Raw genomic sequence first — 22,404 nt, 5'->3', positions numbered from 1 at the left:
TTGATACACAGGTGAAGAAAAGGATAGCTGATCTTGCTTTTTCAAGTATTTAATAAATGGTAATAACAGATACATCTACTTCTAAATTATAGTTACAGTAATAATTAATTCCCATTCCCTAAAATACTTGGGAAAATCCATGCTATGTTTATGAGATATGATTCAGCATGGAAATACTTTATTTTTCAAGACAGGGAGATTTTGTATTAATTAGTTTATCCTCAATCCCATGCTAACATTCCAGCGAGTCACCAAAAGGTTACTGATACTCTTTAGATTAAAAATAAAAGCTGTAATTACAAATATTATTCTTAAAATAAATAATTCAGAGGCAGATTGTAGATAATAAAGATCCTATTGAGTTGATCACATCAAGGTTCTTCATGCCATTTAACATACTTCAGTTTATCAGAGAGATCCACGTGGGACCGGTAGATATTTCAGGAGAGGAGACTTATATGGAAGCTGGATGCTAGAGAGGATATTCTAGAGCATCTCATATGGCAATAGATGCTACTGTGAAACAACTCAAACCTTAGATTTCACCGGATCGTAATGGAAGCTTAGACATCTAGCAGTAGACACATAGAAGCTTCATTCAGAGCATAGCGCCCTCCCTGTCCCCAAATACCACTATGGTACAAATCTCCCATAGATACTGAGTTATATCTCTGAGAACCATGATCTTATGTATCCTAGGGCACCTCATATGGCTCCAGATGCATATAGAAATATAGGCAACCAAATTGAGCCCTAGTCTTGACTAACTGTAACAGGAACCTAGGCACTTAGCTTACACACAGAAGTCAATGTTTAGATGTCCACAGTACGTAGCTGAATACTACCCAAAAATACCAGAATTGGGACTTCGATCCATATTTCAGGATAACCCTTTCAGCGATATAAACACAGATTATATTTTACTCCTAGAACTGCCCTTTGCATTGTGGGTAATAAATAGCAGTCACATGAGACTCAACTGGTAAGAATTCCAGTAAAGTACAGAAAAATGCTGGTAAAGAGAAGAAAAGCAAGATGAGTTTTTTTTCTAAGTTGTAGTTTAAATATTTCAAAGACAAAGAGCATGTATAGCCAGCTTCTTACAAAGCATTGCCAAGAAATGCTGACTGTACAGCTGGACTGATCCAGATTGACATCAGTGGTAGGACAGTCCAATAGAAGCTTTCAAGAAAGAAAATATTCTTGGCAATAAAACTAAAAATATGACTAGTTATACCAGTTCTGATATAAAATTGGTAGGCGTTCTTCACATTTTTTAAAGGCATTATCAGTTGAAAGCAATCCAAATGGTGATGAGCAAAAAGAGAGCACCTGCTTTTCGTTGATAAACACATACTGTTCAAGACATGAGTTACTGGATAAAGACACATGTGTGTGCTTCTGTAATAACTGCCTGTTTAAGAAATGTCTGGGAAAAGAAAGTAAAGAACAATTAGAACAACATGACTACATTAAAAAGAGACTTTCATGCTGACTATTTATTAAAAGGATAATTTGTCTTGCCATTTTTAATCATTATCAACAATAGCTGTTTCTACAAGGCTTCCTTCCCCAGCCCAGCTGCCCCTCCTACTTTGCTATTCAGCAAGGCTTGATTTGTATCAAGTTATTTTTGAAATAAAAATATTTTAATGATAGAAAAGAATAATGTTACCAGTCACATAAATTAAGTACTTCAACATTATAATGACTACGTTCCTTTGTTGAGCACTGTTCCAACTAGATCCCAGCCTGAAATAATACCTGAGGACCTTAAACCATAAAATAGAATCCACTATTAAAATCAAGTGAAAAGATTACAGATATGTGGAACATTTATTGCAAAAGTTGTCTAGATCTTTTTTTCCTTGTAACATTTGCCAACAATTGAAAATGTGAAACCTATTCAGTGTACTGTTGAATACTGAGACAAATATTTACCAAAACATATGAAAAGCAACTTAGGTAAAAAATATTACTCTTCACAGCTGAACTCATGCACGCTGATTATTTTGCCCTCAAACTTAAGAGATGACATATGGTGATTAAAATAAATATCAAAAAGTTGTACTAAATTATGCATTATGCCTTAAAATATTAGCTGAATTTCAATAAATAATCATAATTTTAAGAAGATAAGAACAAGTATAATTTAAAAGAGGCAGATACAAAATATATTCCATTCTTCTAGGATAGAACAAAAAGATGGGTTTAGTACTTGTCATGTTATCACCTTTCAATTAACTTGCCAAGAAAGTGACAAAGAGGTGATTTCTGAAACTGCAAAATAAAAATTCACACAATAAACTTTTCTGAAGACTCGTACCTGGTCTGAAAATGGTTAAATGTATTCTATGTGGTAACACAGGGATATGACAGTTCATGCATAGATTTAACATTATACAAATACAGATAGAGTGGAATAGATTTTACCCCAAAATAGACTAGAAAAACAGTCTTTGAATGGGATCAGGCAAGCACTGGGAAAAACAAGAATTCAAATAACTCATTTTATTTAAGTAAAATCCTTGAAAATCTTCTCTTAGAAGAATGAATGCAAGTAAGAAAAAGACTTGAACATGGCACTCCTATTTTACAGTTGTAGTATTTAGGCCTTTGGCTGCTGAAATATTTCCTATGCCTCATTATCATAATATAACATCAAACAACCACTATAGTATTCTATTACCATTTTCGGTTTGATTAAATAGAATCGTAGAATGGGTTGGGTTGGAAGGGGCCTTTAAAGATCATCTAGTTCCAATCCCGTTGCTGTGAGCAGGGACATCTTTCACTAGATCAGGTTCCTCAAAGGCCCATTCGACCTGACCTTGAACACTTCCAATGATGGGGCATCCACAACTTCTCTGGGCAACCTGTTCCAGTGTCTCACCACCCTTATTGTAAAAAATGTCTTCATTTTATCTAATCTCAATCTACCCCTTTCTAGTTTAAAACCGTTACTCCTTGTCCTGTCACTACAGGCCTTGGAAAAACATGTCTCTCCTTCTCATAAGTCCCCTCTAAGTATTGAAAGGCCACAATAAGGCCTGCCTGGAGCCTCCTCTCCTCCAGGCTGAACAACCCCCACTGTTTCAGCCTTTCTTCATAGTAGAAGTGTTCCAGCCCTCTGATCATTTTCATGGCTCTCCTTTGGACGCCCTCCAACATGTCTTTCTTGTGCTGGGGACCCCAGAGCTGGACACAGTACTCTAGGTGGAGTCTCACAAGAGTGGAGTAGAGGGGGAGAATCACCTCCCACAGCCTGTCAAGGTCCCTCTGGATGGCATCCCTTCTCACTGCACCACTTGGTTGGGCGTCATCCACAAACTTGCTGAGGGTACACTCAGTCCCACTATGTCATTAATAAAGATACTAAACAGTACCGGTCCTAATATGGACTGCTGAGGAACACCAGTTGTTACTGATCTCCATTTGAACATTGAGCTGTTGGCTGCAATTGTTTGGATGCGGCCATCCAGCCAGCACCTTACTTATCAAATAGTCCATCCAACAAATCCATATCTCTCCAATATAGAGACAAGGATGTTGTGCAGGACCATGTCAAAGGCCTTGCAGAAGTCCAGATAGATGACATCAGTTGCTCTTCCCTTATCCACCAATGCAGTCACTCCATCGTAGAAAGCCACCAGATTAGTCAGGTACAATTTGCCCTTGGTGAAGCCACATTGGTTGTCTCCAGTCACCTCCTTGTCATCCATATGCCTTGACATATCTTCCAGGAGGATGTGTTCTGTGATGTTACTGGGCACTGAGGTGAGGCTGACTGGTCGGTAGTTCCCAGGGTCTTCCTTTTTACCCTTTTTTAAAATAGGTGTGATGTTTCCCTTTTTCCAGTCACTGGAGACTTCACCTGACTGCCATGACTTTTCAAATATGATGGAGAGCAGCTTAGTAACTACACCTGCCAGTTCCCTCAGGACCCTGGACTTAAGGATCACAACAGCTCCATTGGGCCTATTTGAAATGTCTTAGGAAAGGATGTATAATGCCATTACAGCATTTATTTCTCTCTATAAAAGGAACTTTAAATGACCAGCTCAGCTTGTCTGTGCTGTAGACATATAGGTGTGGTCAGACGTACTTCACCTCAAATAGTAAAGTTATTATCAATCTATTACCAGTCAACCCTGACAGTTACCAATATATATATATTTTTTTAAAAAAGGCCTTAACAGGTCTACTATGGACATCCAATGTTTTGGAAAACCCTTATGAAACTAAATCAATAATTGGTCCATATTTGTATTGTCTGTCTTCACTGTGACCAGAACCAGGACCAGATATTGGTTAGAATGGTATGAATACAAACACCACATAGAAAACTTCTTCTGCTTCTTATACTTTGCATTCATTTATTCCCTAGAGCATGAAGGCATACATGTATGAATATATAAGCCTGTCTAATGTAACTATAGATGTTCTCATTAACCATATAAATATTAATTTTAGTTTCATGGCCTCAAGTTACTTGTGGCAATGATTAATACAAGTTAATTAAAAGGATATAATATTTGGCAGAATGTTTAATTGTTTTACTTTTCAGTTCAATTTATGTCTCTGTGATCTTACATTATACTTAAATAGTGAGTCAGAAGTCATGATCTACCTAACTGTAACTTACACCATCCATTAGTTGATACTCCTCCTTATGTTACTTTTTATTATTGTGCACTGCTGAGTAAATAAGACCAGTGTTTGCACAGTGAAGCTTTCTCTTGCCCTAATCCTTTTCTTCAAAAAATACACATAAAAGAAATCAAAATTCTAATATATTTGAACTGGCTGACTTAAATGAAATTCAGTATTTCTGCTGAAGAAGTATTATACCTTTATAGAAATTAATTATACTATTTCCTTCTTTTTTTCCTATATCAATCTTTATTTGTGCTAATTCATTTTGACACATACTCATACTGTCAGTTCCAGTTCTCAGATGAATCACAGTGAAGGACTAGCAGAGTGTGTGGTTGACTCACATTGCCAGTATTAAATGTCTTCAATCGTTGTGTTATTCTCTTACTTACTTTGTCTACGTCCTCTCAATGTCCTACTAACTCTTCTCTGATCTTGAATGATGTAAATAAAAAAATCATGTTGTCTGTAAAACATTTTCCTTTTTCCTCCTATATTTACCTTTCTAAATATTGTAATATTCACCTAATACATTAAATTATAAGATAGTGATGAACAACTATAGATACAACTATGAATCAAGGAAGTAACTGTATCAGCTGAGTCTGTACAGTAATCATTATATTACTTCTTTCCTTTGAAATGTATTACCTTCCTTACTCAATTAAAAAAAAAAAAAAAAACAACAAACCAAACAAAAGATATTGAATGGATTCCAAGTCTCTATGCCTTCAGTCTGTTTGTGAGTTTGTGATCTTTACTAGGCTTTGCTCCTGGAACAAAATTATAGCACCAGACTTCCTTAGCTGAACATCAGGAGGGAATTTCTGAAAGTCTGAAGTGGTTATATTAACTGTTCTCTTTTTTACAGTACTCTCGCTGACAAACAGAAGATTCTAATGCGGAGGTTGTCAGATGCTTTTGATTCAATATGCTATTTGGGAGCCAAAACATTTCACAAACACATATTGCCTTTTTTTTTTTTTTTTTAATCCTTTTCCCATTCTTTCTTACTCCTCTTTCCTTGCAAAATAGATTTTTCAGGACAGTCCCTTTCAAAATATATTTATAAACATGGAAATTTTTTTGTGAAATGGAATTGTTTTCTTCCAGCCATTGCATCCAGTAGATTAGAGAAGTACTGTTTTATTTTTTTTTCTTTTTCCTTTTTTTTTTTTTACCTAAACCACGTTTTTCTCTAATACAGTTGGAGACATTTTTTGGCTTTTCCCATTTACGAAGAGGTTATTCCAAGGCTGTGAATGAGCAAAGCAGAGCACACTGTCACTACACCCATGCTCTCTTCCCCAGTAGTAATCCTTACACATCTGAGACAAGAACTTTCTCCATTTTTAGTTTTACTTTTAAGTTATCCAATATTTTTTATCATACTTATACATATATCTCTATGGAATTTTAAATTCTATTCTGATTATGAAAGGAAAGCCTTTTTTTCTGTGAACACTGTCTTTACCTGTCATATGATAGATCATAATACAGAGTAAAAATGAAAAATTGCTCTTTAAAAGATGAGTTTTGTTAACTTTGTAGACATGACAAGAAATCTGCCTTTTCTTCTGTGAGTTTAGAAGAGAGGTGGGCTGAGGAATGAACCAGCAATGTTAATACTCAAACATGAATGGGTGGAGAAGCAGCCTATTAAGAACTCTTAAGTCCAGCTCCTGAAAAGCTTGACAGCCCATGCTATAAAGCTTGTCTTACCAGTTTACACTAACCTTAATTTACTCATTCACTATATAACACACAAGAAAGTTAAAACTGTCTGCAGTCATCAAATAGGAAAACATAATATACGCTAATCTTATTTAAGTTTCCCCTCAGTATCAGAATAGCAGGCTATCAAGATTTATTCTGTACATTTTTATTCAACTATTTTCAGCAGTCTCTTGGTTTGTTCACTCTTGACAAGTAAATAGAAAGTTTTTAGGATTTAAAATATCATGGAAGCATGTATTTTTCAAATTAGATTCATGGAATAAATTTACTTAGTTTAGACAGCAAGGGATAGATTCACATATTTTACTCTGCAATGTGTGATCAATTACAAGGAAGATATAGAAGTCCTGATTTTATTCTCACTTTTTGGTTTTTTTTTAATATAGAAATGATCCAAATGATTTTGTTAGAGTCATATCTGATTTGAACTCATACAGTGAGGAAAAAAAATATATTCCAGGCTTTTTTCTTTTCTTTTCTTTTCTTTTTTTTTAAACCTTTTAAATCATGGTTGTCTGAGATATTTACGCTGTCCCTTTGATATAAGAAACAACTCCTTAAAGCAAGGGAGATTCAGGTATAGTGCTTTTCAGAGAGCCACTGGCGAAAGATGGACAAAAATAGGACTGTCACTAGTACAGAGATTCCTTGTAATTTTATCAAAAAATAGAAATAAAAGAGGGGGGAAATGCAGGAAAAAAATCAAACCTCAAGTTCTAATTTCAATATTATAATGAAACACAATTGCATTTCCACTATTAAAAAAAAAGATGTTTAGTACTTAGCTATATTACTTCTATAGAGTTGATCTATGGTCCATTGCTTATCATGTTTTCCTTACTACTTTGTGCTGTCTCCTTCTGCTCAAGCTTATTTTTGGTACCACTTGCTTACTTTCTAAGTTCTCCAGCACATCTCAGTGGATTCTTTTTTAAAGTACTGGTACTAAACTAATAAAAAGTACTATAAATAATAGTATAAATATGAGGCTTATAAATTACTGCTGCAGATGTTCAAACTATTTATAGTAGAAAAAAATATGCAAATGATCAAGGAAAACTTGATTGGATAGATCAGTATCACCACTGAGGATACTGATTTTGTAAGGAAATCAACTGAACATGCACTGAATTATACTTTTATCCAAAGATCTTTGCATAACTAAAATAAGATTGATATAGATCCACTTCACAGTGGTCAGAGAATACGTTTTCTCTTCTTACCTGATGCCAAAGGTTAAGAAGGTGATTTGTCTGACTGAACTGCACCTTTGGAGGGCACTGGTTTCAGAACACAGGATACATATTTATGGTCAGTATTAGAGAATTCACAGACCCCCAAAATAATTAATACTGATTACGTGCATTTGTTTTTGCTGTTTGTCAGCTTTTAAACCCTCACAAACTTCTGAGAGTGTTCTGCCATTTGTGTGGCAGTTTTGAAGACTTCCTGCTTCACTCCTTTGAGCTTTATGTGATGATACTGAAGGACTTGCTCAGCACAAAAGCAATCATTTAGGGAAAGGACTGGGATATCAATCATTTGTCAGCCCTGCAGAAACCCATCCATGTATGGAAGAAACAGCCTTGACTAACAGACAATCCCATCTCCCACTATTTCTCTAGGCTATTTTCTGTATTTGCTTTTTGTATTTTCTTCACTGTTAAAATTTCTCCCCAGCAGCAAGCAGCCAATACCACAGCTACCTTCTACTTCAGTGCTGCCAGGAATGCAGTATTTTATAAACACTATCTCATTGCAAAAAGAGGAAATATAGCTCTTTCTCAATCAAAAAATATCCAAAATCACACTTTACTCATTCAAAAGAGAGAATTATTGTTAAGAAAATGTAGCTAAGAGTTCAACAGTTGATGAAAAAGTAAATTTGTCACCTCTAAAAAGAAAAGGGTAAGTAGAGTCAGTCAGTCCATCACAGCTTCAAAGAACTGGTTAGTAAAATTACAGAATTGAAGTGCTGGATCTTTTCTTAAGTCAATGCCGCATATTAGCAATTAGTTTATAACAGAAGGCATAGTTAGAGTCAAATTTCAACCCAACCATGAAACTATACAACAACTGAAACATAGGAAAAATATATTTGAAAATCATTGACATAAATACAATAGCTAAAGGAAGAGGGTAAAGTATGAAATAATAAAAAAAAAAAGCTAATTTTTGATGGAAATATTTTACTGTCCCTTGGATTATATAAACCCTAGTTGTTTCAGTGGCAGTATTTATTTCCTAATGATGCACACCTGTAATATATTGCTAGATCCAGATCAATGAGTTGGTATACCAGATTCATTTCATGAGTGTGTCAGTTTACATTAAAGATAAATTGCTAAGCAAAGTTGAGTCAGGCTCAGTGCCAAAGGCAGAAGGTTGTAAATGTAATACAAGCCTTATAAAGGTTGGCAAAGGTAGCTTTCATAACTTTACTTGCCTTGTCAGAATCAAGATAAGAGAAAAATCTGTATGTATGATTTGGACTTCATTAGGTAGGGTCCTTCCTTGGACCTTGTAGAAATTTGGAAGGACTCATCAGTTAATCCAGGCTGTGCAAATAACTGTCATCCTCAAAACAATTTGTCTTTTCTATCTTGCCATTCAGCAACAACAGTGAATGAAAATATTAACACATGGCTTTAAAAAAGCAAATGAAACCCACTGGAATCAATATTTTTTTTCCCCCCACATAATTTAAAGACCATATTCTCCTTAGCTGGTACAGCTTCAATTACAGTATTAATAAAAACGCTGAGAGAATTAGCAGAGAACTTTATGTAAAGATCTTTCAACTTTTTCCAGTCCCCCAAATAAACTAAGTTTATTAATGGCCGAGGCAAATGGTGGGACCTGTTTCTGTCTTGAAGACAGCTTTGTTTGAAGATCAATACTGACATTAGTTATGTAGACTTATCTGGAAATTGAAATTATACCTAAGAGTTTTTATTTTTATTTTTATTATTTTATTTTATCCTCAAAAGTATATTTTCTAGAAAAGAACTTGCTGTTTAAGCGAATGCTTAACAGAGTATTTTAACACAGAAACTTACTGGGTGTTTGGAGACAGGGAGTATATCTAGCATTCATGAAAGCTTCAGAAAAAAAGTTTTCTCATGTTCAAGCTAGAATTTCTGCATAGGTCTATAGGTGGGTAGAGTTGGAACATACCCAAACAGCAAACAACCCTGTGGTAAATCAGAGGATCGGTCCATGTTTGAGTGCTGGACTGTCTGATTCAGTTATATGACTAGAGCTTCGATTTCCTGCTTTATGTGTTAACATCTTAACCGTGGGCTATTTTGAGGTAGCGTTTCAGGACCTCCAGAATGGCTTTACTATAAAAAAGACTATCAACATGTATCAGCTACTGACCTAGGGATACCTGCAATATGCTCACAGAAGTCTACAATATTGCCAAGCAAGTCTGCCTCCTCTCATGTAATAAAACAGCTCTTTAGTGTCCCAAATATCTAACTTCAAATCAACATTGTGTAATCCATGAAACTACCTCAGACTTTAATGGGGACTTTGCCATTACATGTTCAACAGTCCATTGAGTGAGTTTGGGAAATAGTATACTCAGCTATACCCTGTGGTATACTCAGTAATGGTGAGTGATTCCTTTTACTGGTTGTGTTGTCTCTTGGATGCTAATCAGTTTCAGTGTTTCTCTGAAATCCTAGGAATGACTTTGTTGAGAGTGGGTATTTTTTTCATGAAAAATATTATCTCATGCACATTTTACCATCCGTGTAGCAGAATAGGTGCAATTGGAAGTTGTAGGAATCAAAAATCTCTAGTATTTATCATTAAGACACCAGGAACAGCTTTCATATGTTGCCATGGATAAGAAATAAGCCACATAATAAAATGAGACTTAAGGTAACAAATGGTTAATGTATGTTAGTGAAGAATAAAATCTATTGTGGCGTATCCAATCCAACCTCTGAAAAGGGTGTTTTGTGGCTGTATTTCCCTTCTTTTGATGTTGAATTTGGGGCCTTTAACATAGTTCTAAGCAGTAGACACATTACAATTAAATAAAAACTAGAAATTGATTGATATTTTAGTATATTATCTGATTGCAGGGCTGATTCTCAAAAGCCAGTGACTGGAAATCAAAATACTGAAAGGGTCAGAAAAATACCTGTCAAGTATAATTCACTTTCACATTGGCTGCTGGGTGAGGAAGAGAGCAATAGAAAACATTGGAAAAAGTTCCAGAGGATTTTAAGATATTATTGAAGCAATAGCATGAACAAACATAATTTGATTAGAGTCATTCAGCACAGGTTTAAGAGGGGAAACTCATGCTCAAGCAAATTAAAAGGTCTTCAAAGATGTTATTGTCATGAAGTTCTAAGTGACTTTGGGTGATGGTAACGGGATATGGACCTGTTCACCTCTGGGTCATTATTTCAAATTTAGCCAAGGTCAATGGCAACCAAAAGTTGTCAGTATCTTATGGTTTAGTGACCTGTGTGAAATAAGCTGAAGGTCTCCTTTGTATGCTTATTGGACACTAGCCCACATCAAAAAGGCACCCTCACAATTGATGCTGTTGTTGTCAATGAAGGGGCTGCATGGCACGCAGGCTGCACTCCCCTCTGAATTGTGGAGGTGATCTTTCTATGTCAAGACTGAAATATGCTGGGAAGCTGAAGCAAAGATATTTCTAGCAACAGCACCTTTGCTGTACCTGTACAGATATGTGAACAACATAGCTCAAGCACTATATAAAAATAAGAAATTTAAAAAACAAAAAAAAAAAAAGAGAAAAAAAAAGAAAACAGGAAAAAGAAAAAAAGAAAAAAGAAAAAAGAAAAAAGACAGTGCTAAAAGCTTGTTCTTTGTTTCTTTTAGTCTGTGTGAATCATTTCCAAAAAGGATTTCACAGAGGACATAGTGAATATTACAGGTTTAACAAAACTACTCTAGAATATAAAGCTCATTGAAATCTGGAGATGAATATGTGTCTTGGGGGAATTTATCATCAAGGCATAAAAGATATAGATTATTTCATTTTTTATATGTACACAGTTGAAGTGTCAATGAAATATAATCTGTGCATATGTGGTAGTCGTAAAACTTTTTAAATTTATTGGAAAATATAAGCTCTACAGGTATTTATTACTAATAAGTTAGTAATGAGTGGTTTTGTTTATTCAAGTTACGAAGACACTGATCAAGGATAGCGATCTGAGATGTCAGAGACTGGAAAATAACCCAAACCAATCCTGAGAACATTTTTACCTAAAATCTATTGCCTAATATGACTGCTCTGGGTACTGCTTACTTTTTTTTATTTGTTTGTTTAATTACTCATTCTCCAACTCAGCTCATGATTCTGTCTGCACAGGTTTGTCAGATTATTCTGAAGTCCAGAGTAAAAGTTGTCCCTGAAAAGCAAAGTGGTCATTTCACTCCTCCTCCCTCCAGACTCTCGGTGCCACACTTCCTGGGCTCTAACCACAAATTCTGCTATGACTAAGGAGGAAGCCTCCTCCTTATTTCCACGCCCAGGGACTATGGCAAAAAAGAAATGTTTTGAATCCAGAATGACCGTAGGTGCCTTCTGAGGCAGACATCAACTCACGCATATCACTTGCCTGATACTGAACATTATCTGTCAATATGTTGTACTGCAATAGTAAGCACTAAATTCAATGATCCATATATGATAATTGCAGAAGTAGAAACATATTGTACACGAAACAGCAGATTTCAGAAAGAGAGATCGCTAAGACAACTTGTTTAGGTTAGGAATTACCTAATGCTGACAGTATGTCAAATGAGATGGATAAAAAACCAGTTAATATAAACTTAGCAGAAAGCACTGAAAAACAAACCCATTGAAAAAAAGTCTTGCTCTAGCTCTTCTTTTCAGTGTATGAATATTTTAGCTGGCAGGCTGCAGGTTTAAAAAACAGGCTAAAGGTTCTTGTTTAAATTAGTTTTTAGATAAAGATATAAAACATTCCCAATCTTAAATGTAACTTTTAAACATGAACAATTTTCTTAAAAAAAAAAAAAAAAATATATATATATATATATATATATATTCCCTCTCAAATTAAAAACTGTCATTAGAAAAATGAGGACAAAGGACAATTCCAGTTTCAAATATCTCCTAGTAGGTATGGTGTACAGCAAGAAATTGGGCTGCACCAGTACAATGCAGAGATCCAGTATGGGATTTCATTGCTAATTTTCACCTAAATATAAAACAGTTTTTGCAAAAAGTGTCAAAAAAGAAGTTAACTAGTTTCTCTTAGTTCTGGGCTGTTTATGCTTACTACTGTGCTGTGACCACTTTCTAATATGAAGGGGTTTAGCCCTTAAAGTCTTAATTGAGAAATCCCTTTATTATTAGGACCCCCCTTCAACTGACCTTTTTATTTGAATCCAGTTCCACTGATACAATCATACACTAAATGGTCACAGGGTTGGGTTTAGAAGCATCTGAACACATGAAATCCCATATGCAAGAGAAGATGCAAAATACCAACAGTGAAAAAAGGGAAACTTTGGGCTGAGGGTTGTATTTAATTATATATGGGTGATAGACTACAACAGGATAACACCTGTATTGTTTAGGGGTTAAAAGCAGAGGAAACATAGTTTAACCAGGAAATGAAAAGTAAACAATGGATAGAAACAGAAATATGTCACTATAATGATAATAACCACATGGAATAATTTGCCACCAGGGTTAAAACAGCAAATGGTATCAATCAGATAACAGAACAAGCCATTTTCTGAAGAAGAAACAAAATGGAGGTAAAAGTGACTTTTAACCCTGCTTTTCAGCTCAGCTTTTCCACTTTAAGAACTCCTTGTTTTCTATATAGTGCTACTCTATGGATCACTGATCATATCTTTCCAAAATACGCATCATGGAAATAGTAAAGCTGAATTACTTTTTTTATAAAGTACTTTGTAAATGTATCATATATAATAGAGAGAATTATAGAGTGTTATTATAAATAATAAGAGCAGTGGGGGGGTTTTAAAGATTCCCCCCCCCCCCCATTCTTTTTCAGGATAAAAGACCAACAATTTGATTTATTCTTAAAATAAAAGAATCCAAAATATCCACTCTAATTATTTTAATTTTTTTTTTATATATAATTTACTCCTTTTTATTGTATTAATACATACAGGTGTAACAAATGGAAATATCAAAACTAATTTCTACCTTTTAAACCTCTCATTGCAACCCTTCAAAGCAAATCTTTCTTCAGATTTTCATAATTTCAAGAATCTTAAACAATTACTTTAATCAAAATTCCAATTCTTGATAGAGGAAGTTTTAAATTATTTTGCCCAAACTCAATATGATGTTTTGACTGAATGTTCTTTCTTTGCTTTCAGAAGAAGAACAAACTCCAGGAATCATGCTATCTGCCTCTTTCGTTGCTTTGGGTCAGCTCAGGTTTACAGTTGGATAGTTTACATTCCTCAGTTCATATACATAGCTACATCCATGCCAACCATTCTTCACTCTAGATGCATAAAAGTGGAAATATCCAAGTGCTCCCAGAAGCGCCTTGTAATAATACGTATTTCTGCATAATAATATATGTTACTAGCATATGCACTAGCAGCATATGCTATTCTAGAGCATAATATAAAAATATTTATTAATCCATAAATTCAATTTTTTAATTTTGAAAAGTTAGGGGTGAAGGGGGAGGCGTCAAACTTCTATATCCCTTTGTCATGGTGAATAAACCATGTTTTAGTGTGGTTTGTCATTCATAAATTATTCTCTTTTCTTTCTATCTGTCCATCCACCTGTAACAACAGATACCTACCTATACCAAGTGCTGTGGTTTAACCTCAGTTGGCAACTGAGCACCACACAGCCGCTCGATCACTCTCCCCCCCGGTGGGATCGGGGAGAGAATTGGAAGAGTAGAAGTGAGAAAACTCGTGGGTTGAGATAAAAACAGTTTAATAATTGAAATAGAATAAAGTAATAATAATAATAATAATACACAAAGCAAGTGATGCACAGTGCAACTGCTCACCACCTGCCAACCGATGCCCAGCCAGTCCCCGAGCAGCAGCCCCCCCCGGCCAGCTTCCCCCAGTTTATGTACTGAGCATGACGTCACACGGTATGGAATGTCCCTTGGGCCAGTTTGGGTCAGCTGTCCTGGCTGTGCCCCCTCCCAGCTTCTTGTGCACCTCCAACCTTCTCAGTCTGTAGAGCATGGGAAGCTGAGAAGTCCTTGGCTAGTGTAAGCACTACTTAGCAACAACTAAAACATCGGTGTGTTATCAACATTATTCTCCTCTTAAATCCAAAACACAGCACTGTACCAGCTACTAGGAAGGAAATTAACTCTATCCCTGCCGAAACCAGGACACCAACACAGATAGATAGAGAGATATGTAGATAGATACATGGATAGATATGATGAATAAAATCAGCTTTTAGCTATTTCAGTGGATCACAGTACATAAATTCTACTGAAGCAGTTATCCACAGGATTACTCTCATCAACAAAACGTTAAGCAATGATCTCTGGAGAGCTGGTTGGCTATAGTTGCCCCTTTGCATTGCTCTAAGGTGTTCCTAATTAAAAAGAGATACATATACATGAAATAATTTCTTAATTATACTTTCTCTGTATAAAGTCTCACTGGTCCCACAGACAACTGTTGGATAAGAGCAGGATGTGAGGCATTTATTTGGTGGTAAAATATAATCCACAAGATGTTAAAAAATCTACCACTTGTAATTTCTTTCTTTCCGTCACACCAACATTTTTGTATTTCTGGTATGGAACTCTGCTAATCAAAAGGATTTTTGCAACTTTTGCACGTCTTGCCATAATATCTTGTGCTTCATTCACCTTACAATCCAATTATACCTGTTTTATGTGCCGTCCTTTTTCATGATTTGTTTGTGAAAGAAGCAATTATAAACATTTATGACACATTAAGTCAACGCAGAAACTCAGCCTCCTGGTTCTCAAATGCATTAGAAAAATCATTATTTTATGACATTTAATCTACTTCCTGGAAACTTCCAGGCAATGAGATACAGTGGGGTATCATGGCAGAATGCTGCAGAATGTATAATAGGCAGCAATCTTGTTTGACAGAGAAACTGATTCATTGACCTAACAGGTCTTTTCCATCTCTAACCTCTATGAATCTATGATACTCAAACATACTGCAGCCAAACCATTTCAGCATGGTATTAATTGCTCTTTTGCACTCTCTCTGTGTTTACATGTATGTGTGTATGTGTGCTGTTTTGTATAAAAACAAAGCATCCTGTGTTCCAATGGTTTTACCCAAAACTATATAATGTTTAATATTCTGCTTTTCTGTTCTCCCATAAATTATTGTGTTCAGTATTCTGCATCATAATCATCCTAATACTTCAATTTTTGACATTTCATTCCCTTTTATCTTACCCCTGAATCATACTTGCTTATGTATGTTATACATGTGCACCTACAATTGAGAAAAGATAAAATACGAAAGCCTCTAAAACTAATAACTGTTGTATTTTGAAATGTTACAGCAGCCTTGAAAAAGGTAATGATTCATCCAATGCTGGCCATAACACATAAAGGTAAATGTTAAATATTCCTCTGTCATTAAAATTGACATGGTGGTAAATGAAAGAATTTCCTTTTTATTTATTTATTTATATTTGGCTACACTGTTAATGGAATGTCTGCTTAAAAACAAAGAACCCTTCACTAGTGCTTACTTTTTTTCCTCATTTATCTTACATACTATCAACAAGAATCAGCTTTCCCTCTGCAAAAAAACCTAACTGCTTATCACCCAGATGATATGCAAGAAAAAGCTCCGCATTTGTGGGCAAACTCTTATCTGTGGCATGCAGAAACACATGAAATATCAAAATAGAAATGCATCAACATTAATGTCAGTGAGGAGAAGGGAAGCAGGACCTGCCACTTTGATTAAAAGATCACCTGACAGAACTCCTTCCTGTGCATGGAGAACAAATATATAACTCTGGCAACCAGGCAGAGTTGCTGTTTTCTCAAGTCACAATTATTAATTGCTTTGTAATCTTTGTTGCACCTCACTCTAGTTACCCTATAGCACGTAAGACTGAGGGCCAGACTTCTTTGTTTATATTTGCTCCGTATCAAGTATATTAGACCTGTTTCTTCTTAGATGGGAGATTAGCTTTCTACAATTGTTTATGCCTCTCCTGTAATGAGCCTTTTTGTTAGTGTTTTATATGAGTAGTTTTAGGTAATGGACTTTCCAGAACTAGCAAGATTTTTTTTTTTTTTTTATGTCTTCTTGATTTGTGAAATAACCTGGTGTATGCAAATGGTAGATTTCTCCTCTCAGAGCGACTGCTAGTCAGGAACTGTACCTGTACTTAAAACCCATGTAATATCACTATATTTAAGCTGTTATTCAGCATCACAAATGGGTAAGTGCCAGTGAAATGGCACCATCAGAAACTCATCGTCTAGTCCAGTGCCACAGGTACTTAGACGAAACAGTCCAAGTGTCTCTGTATCCAGCTGTTACACACCACTGAATATTCTACCCCTCCCATCATTTAGTTTAGTTCAAGAGAGTCCTTGTTTTCAATAAAAGAGTTTCCTGAAAACCTGACAAACTATTTTGTTCTCACTGCAATTTTTTCAATTTTATTTCCCACTCCACCCCTGAAATTAGGGCAGTAAAGAACAGAGATGATCAAAAGCCACTGGCAGCTGAGGGATTCAAATGTGGAACCAGCACTGGTTACTAACTGCCCATGCTATCAGGATTCTGGCTTATTTAAGTACGTTCAGTTTCTGGTAAGGAGAGGAACAGACCATACTTGATTTAGCTGTCCCCATCAGCAGTCTTCAAGCCTAATCCTTATCTAATGCGTAGCCTTTAGAAGGGATATAAAAACAGATTTTTACTCTCCCCATTCAAAATATAAGCAGACTGCAGTCAGACCCTATGACATTTGGGTACCCCACACTGAGTACCCTAACAGTGGTTTTGCTGCTCTGCACTTAATAAAGCTCTGCAGTAAGGCTCTAAAGAAATGTCCTTAAGAACATGCAGCCAATTATCATAACTAAAAGCATTATATTGCTATTCTTAAAAAGGTTCTGGGTAATCTAGTGTTGAAATTGTACTGCACAGAATATCTTTTTCAATATATAATTTCATGGAACGCTATGTTTCTCTCCTTTGACTTTCACTGCCCCATCAGATTACTTCCTCACCCATAATTTCTGAAATCTCTTTGGCAGCATATAACGTCTTGGGGAAAATGTGTGTTGCTTTTTGTGTCCTTTCAGGCTATTAATCATTAGTAACCTTGTATTCAGAGTTAGTTCATTAAATATGTATGCTTTCTGGTAATCTGATGCCTAATATATATTACAAACATTGTGCACTAACAGCAATTATATTCTCTCTAATGGGTTTTGTAATTGTAGTACCATGTTGGAGAAGCCTGTGAAGTCTGAAATTCTAAAAATATCAGTAAAACAGATTCTGCTAAATGATAGCTCAGTAACAAACACATGGAGAAAGGTATTAGTTTGGAACATGATAGGATAAACTATATAGGGAACTGAATAATTAAGATTCATCTTTGTTTCAATCTGATGAAGAACAAAGAGATGAGGGGAAAAAGCATATCACAAACACACTGCAAAATATCAGGGCACTATAATGTCATTGTTTAGTTCACATGTTCTCACTGCTCTAAACCTAGCCTACTTCAAACTTGCTAAAGCGTTCTTTTTTTCCCCAGTGCAAATGATCCTTTTGAGAATCAAAGACTAGCAGAATATTCTTGGTGGAGATCTCAACAGATTTTCCACTTTCTGCAACTACACCACTAATATTTACCAAAAACATTTGAATAACAGGAAAACAAATATCTCAAGTGCCTTTAATCTATTTGTCTTATGCTGGTAAGCCTGCAATAATAAGGGCAAAAGTATGTTACTAACTAAAAAAATATAAAACCAAACCCAACTATAGACCTTTATTTATGGGACTTTTTTCCTCTGTACTTGAATGAATGTTCATAGAAGATGATGAGCTGTCAACAAATATTTGACATGCTTTAGAACTGATTTAGAAAACTTATCTGGATTATAGTTGGCAGTAGCAAGTTGTGTTCTTTAGGTGCATAATGAAGCTTTGCTCAGATTGTAACCTCATTGAGGAATATTTATTAAAAAAGGGGCGATGAGAGTATTCTTTTTTCAGTTACAAATGTTTTAAATATAGTTACTTATGACATTCAGAAATATCACTGGTATAGAGCAAGGTCCATGAAATTTGAGGAGTGCTGACTCCAGAATTTCCAACTCATTACAGGCGGTGAGGGATCACTCTGACTGAGATTCCAAAAGATATTCTGGCATCTAATATCTTACATTTCTGTGGTACAAGAAAATATTTAAGGTTCTTGCTAGGCTATTGTCGTGGTTTAATCTCAGTTGGCAACTAAGCACCACGCAGCCGCTCGCTCACTCCCCCCCACCCCGGTGGGATGGGGGAGAGAATTGGAAGAGCACAAGTTAGAAAAAGTCGTGGGTTGAGATAAAAACAGTTTAATAATTGAAATAAAATAATAGTAATAATAATATGATAATAATAATAATAATACACAAAGCAAGTGATGCACAGTACAATTGCTCACCACCCGCCGACCGATGCCCAGCCAGTCCCCGAGCAGCGGCCCCCCCGGCCAGCTTTCCCCAGTTTATGTACTGAGCATGACGTCACATGGTATGGAATCTCCCTTTGGTCAGTTTGGCTGTGCCCCCTCCCAGCTTCTTGTGCACCTCCAGCCTTCTCAGTCGGTAGAGCATGGGAAACTAAAAAGTCCTTGGCTAGTGTAAGCATTTCCTAGCAACAACTAAAACATCGGTGTGTTATCAACTTTGTTCTCATCCAAATCCAAAACACTGTACCAGCTACTAGGAAGGAAATTAACTCTATCCCTGCTGAAACCAGGACAGCTATGTTAATAAAAGGCTGTCTTACACACACACAAAGGAGCGCAGAGGAACAAGGGCAGGTGGGGAGCCAAAATAGTACCCTGCCCTGGTTAATCCCATGCCCACCGTAGGAGAGCCGTCAGCCCATTAAAGGCTCCTCCATGCACGCAGGAGAGCCACCAGCCTATCAAAGGCTCCTCCACACACACGAAGGAGTAGAGAGGCATGACAGCAGATGGGGGAACCCAATAATCCAGCCAGGGACACAAGCCCCCGACCTGTTCCCTTCTGGGGCTGTCTCAAGGGACCCTCCAGCCCCATGGGCTGGAGCACCATGAGTCACCTGCAGCAGCTCTCTGGAATATCTTTTGGATGGAAGGGTGTTATTGCCTACCTAAGTATGAGACACATTATGGGATGCATGGGAAAAATATTTTTGGATTGTGCAACACTTATTTAGGGATGTTTAACAGATGAACCAAACATGGGGAAAGGGAAGTATCAAGGCGGTTTAGGAGAAACAGGTATGGTAAAATAGAGACATAAGGAGATAAAAGGGGCAGGGTGCATGAAGACAGGTGTCTGGTAAGTACACTTGTCTGGCCATGTCCTGTACCTGATCAGCGCAGTTTGTCCTGCTTTCTTACTAAACACCACTCATAACTATTTTCCTGGGTGAGGGGACTTTATTCTGTGCGTGTGTGGTGATTTGTACCAGCAACTGGAGTGGGGTGCAGCCTCGGCAGCTCATATGTCCACATGCCAGCGACTGGGGAGACAGAGTGTCTACCAGCTACTGGAGGGATCTGCACTTTATATACATTTATATTTCTATTAACAGACCTTCACATTGATCAGCCAGAGAGAGTAACAGGTTAAGGCCATTTGTGTTGTGTGTTTCTGCGTGTGTTGATCTGCATGGCTGGCTGTATATATAGTGTATATGCACCCTATAAGTGTGTTTGTGGTGTGCCTATCAGGAATACCTTCTCAGCCTCACTGCTGGTTGGACCCAGGGGCATGGAGCTACTGCAGCTTTGCCTCTCAGGTTGTTGGATTCAGCAAATCCCTAACAGATCTGAGCCATCAAACTTTTTCAGATTTTAGTTTAGTTTTTTTAGAATATGTAATTTATAGGAGGAGCTTGCTCCCTTCAGCTTGCAAATGGTCATCAGCTCCTCATCCCAACAAATTGCTGTTAAATTATTTCATTGAACAAACTATGAATCTTGATGAATGTATTTTATGTTATTTGGAAATTTCAAGTTAATTGTTTTACAAAATATGTAAATGTTTATATCAGCATTTACTAAGAGCTGTTCTTGTCTGTCAAGAAAGACTCAGTGGAGTTAGAGAAGGCACAGAGAAAGGCAACTTAAACAAATAAGGGAACAGAACAGCTACTTTTTTAAGGGTAATTTGAAAAGGCTAGGACTCTAATTTGAAAAGGAGAAGGCTAAGAAAGTACATTAGTAAGATTTAGGAAAAAAAAAGGAAGGTAGTGCATAAGATGAATACAGAACTGTTATATGCCAAATCCCACAGTACTGGACATAAGGGGCTCTCACTGAAGCTAGAACAAGATAAACAGATTTTTAAAAAAAGCACTTAAAACATTAGACAATACAATTCTGAAATCTATTGCTATAGTAGTTTGTGGGTGAAGACTATATCAGCAGGCTCTAAAGTGGATTAGAAGAATTCATAGATAGCCAGTCCATAGATAGATATTAAAGTGAATGCATAGGAATGTACCCTATAACATCCCTAGTTTAATGACTATGGATAATAGAGTTTACAAGGGAAATGGACTGCAGTAGCTAGGTTTGTATGCTGTTTTGAAATGGCATATCCCACTGACATTACCGGAAGCAGGACTAAGTGGATGGTTGCTCCGACTCCAAGAACATTTCTTACATTCTTATTTTTATGTACTTCCATCAGGTTCAAGAGTCCATTTTCTTAAGTGTTACACAGATGTATTCCATAAATTTGTGATTGAAGGTCCTCATTCTGCAGTTTTTCACATTAAGGTGTACTTTTGCATGCACAGTTTATGTAATTTTCACTGTCACACCAGTGTAGTAAAAACAATAACAAGTTTATGGCCTGAGACTGTTAAAAGTTGCAGAAAGATAAAATGATAATTAAAGAAATAAGTTCCAGAAAGGAATTATAGTGACAGCTAATCAACTTAACATTAGCAGCATGAATAAAATATCAGAACAGGAAATATTGCTTAGAACCACAATCTTAAAATATAACATTAAAAGCATTTCAGGCGTTTGCTAGGAAGTAACCAGGTACAGTCAATAGACATTGTATTTTTAGAAGATTCTTTAAAGCCAGTTAGAAGAATCTTCTGGTTCAGTCTCACTATTTAAAGAAAGCTCTGCTGTTAAGTCAAATGGTTTGAGAGAATGCTGTTTCCTCAGAGGACATAATAAGACAATTTACAGTTCACCATTTCTATTGCAGAACATATCCCCTTCAGAAAAGTAAGAAATTATAGTAAACGTAATATTGTTAATGGATAAATTAGAAAGATTGTTATTCCTTGACCTTGGACAAAATCATGACTTTGAGAAAGACCTCCATCAATTTATAAAACTTACTAATTGGCAAAGATGTTATTAAGAACTTATGAGGAAAAAAACATCTTTTCTTTCATAGTTTTGCTTTGCTCATCCCAGAATGTATTGCCTTTTTAGCTGAAAAGATGATTAAGTAAAACATTCGGCTAGCTAGTAACAGGTAAGCTGTTTTCAGTCCAGGTATGAAGAAAAATAATAAATGTATCTGCTATCCACCCATAAAAATAACACTAGAAAGACAAGTTGTGATATTATACACCTGATGATTCAGTGCCTGTGGCCCCTCTCTTATCTGAAGATCACCCTCATGTTACCCATCGCTCTACAGAGCCCCCATTTAAAGCAAATGACAACCAATAAGATAATTTCAAAATAAATACATCATTAACATCTCTAAAGATTATAAATTTAGAAAACAGTGGTATGCTATT

Source organism: Aptenodytes patagonicus, chromosome 1 (genome assembly GCF_965638725.1).
Source record: "Aptenodytes patagonicus chromosome 1, bAptPat1.pri.cur, whole genome shotgun sequence".
Taxonomy (NCBI): Eukaryota; Metazoa; Chordata; class Aves; order Sphenisciformes; family Spheniscidae; genus Aptenodytes; species Aptenodytes patagonicus.
Note: the sequence above shows the minus strand (reverse complement) of the source record.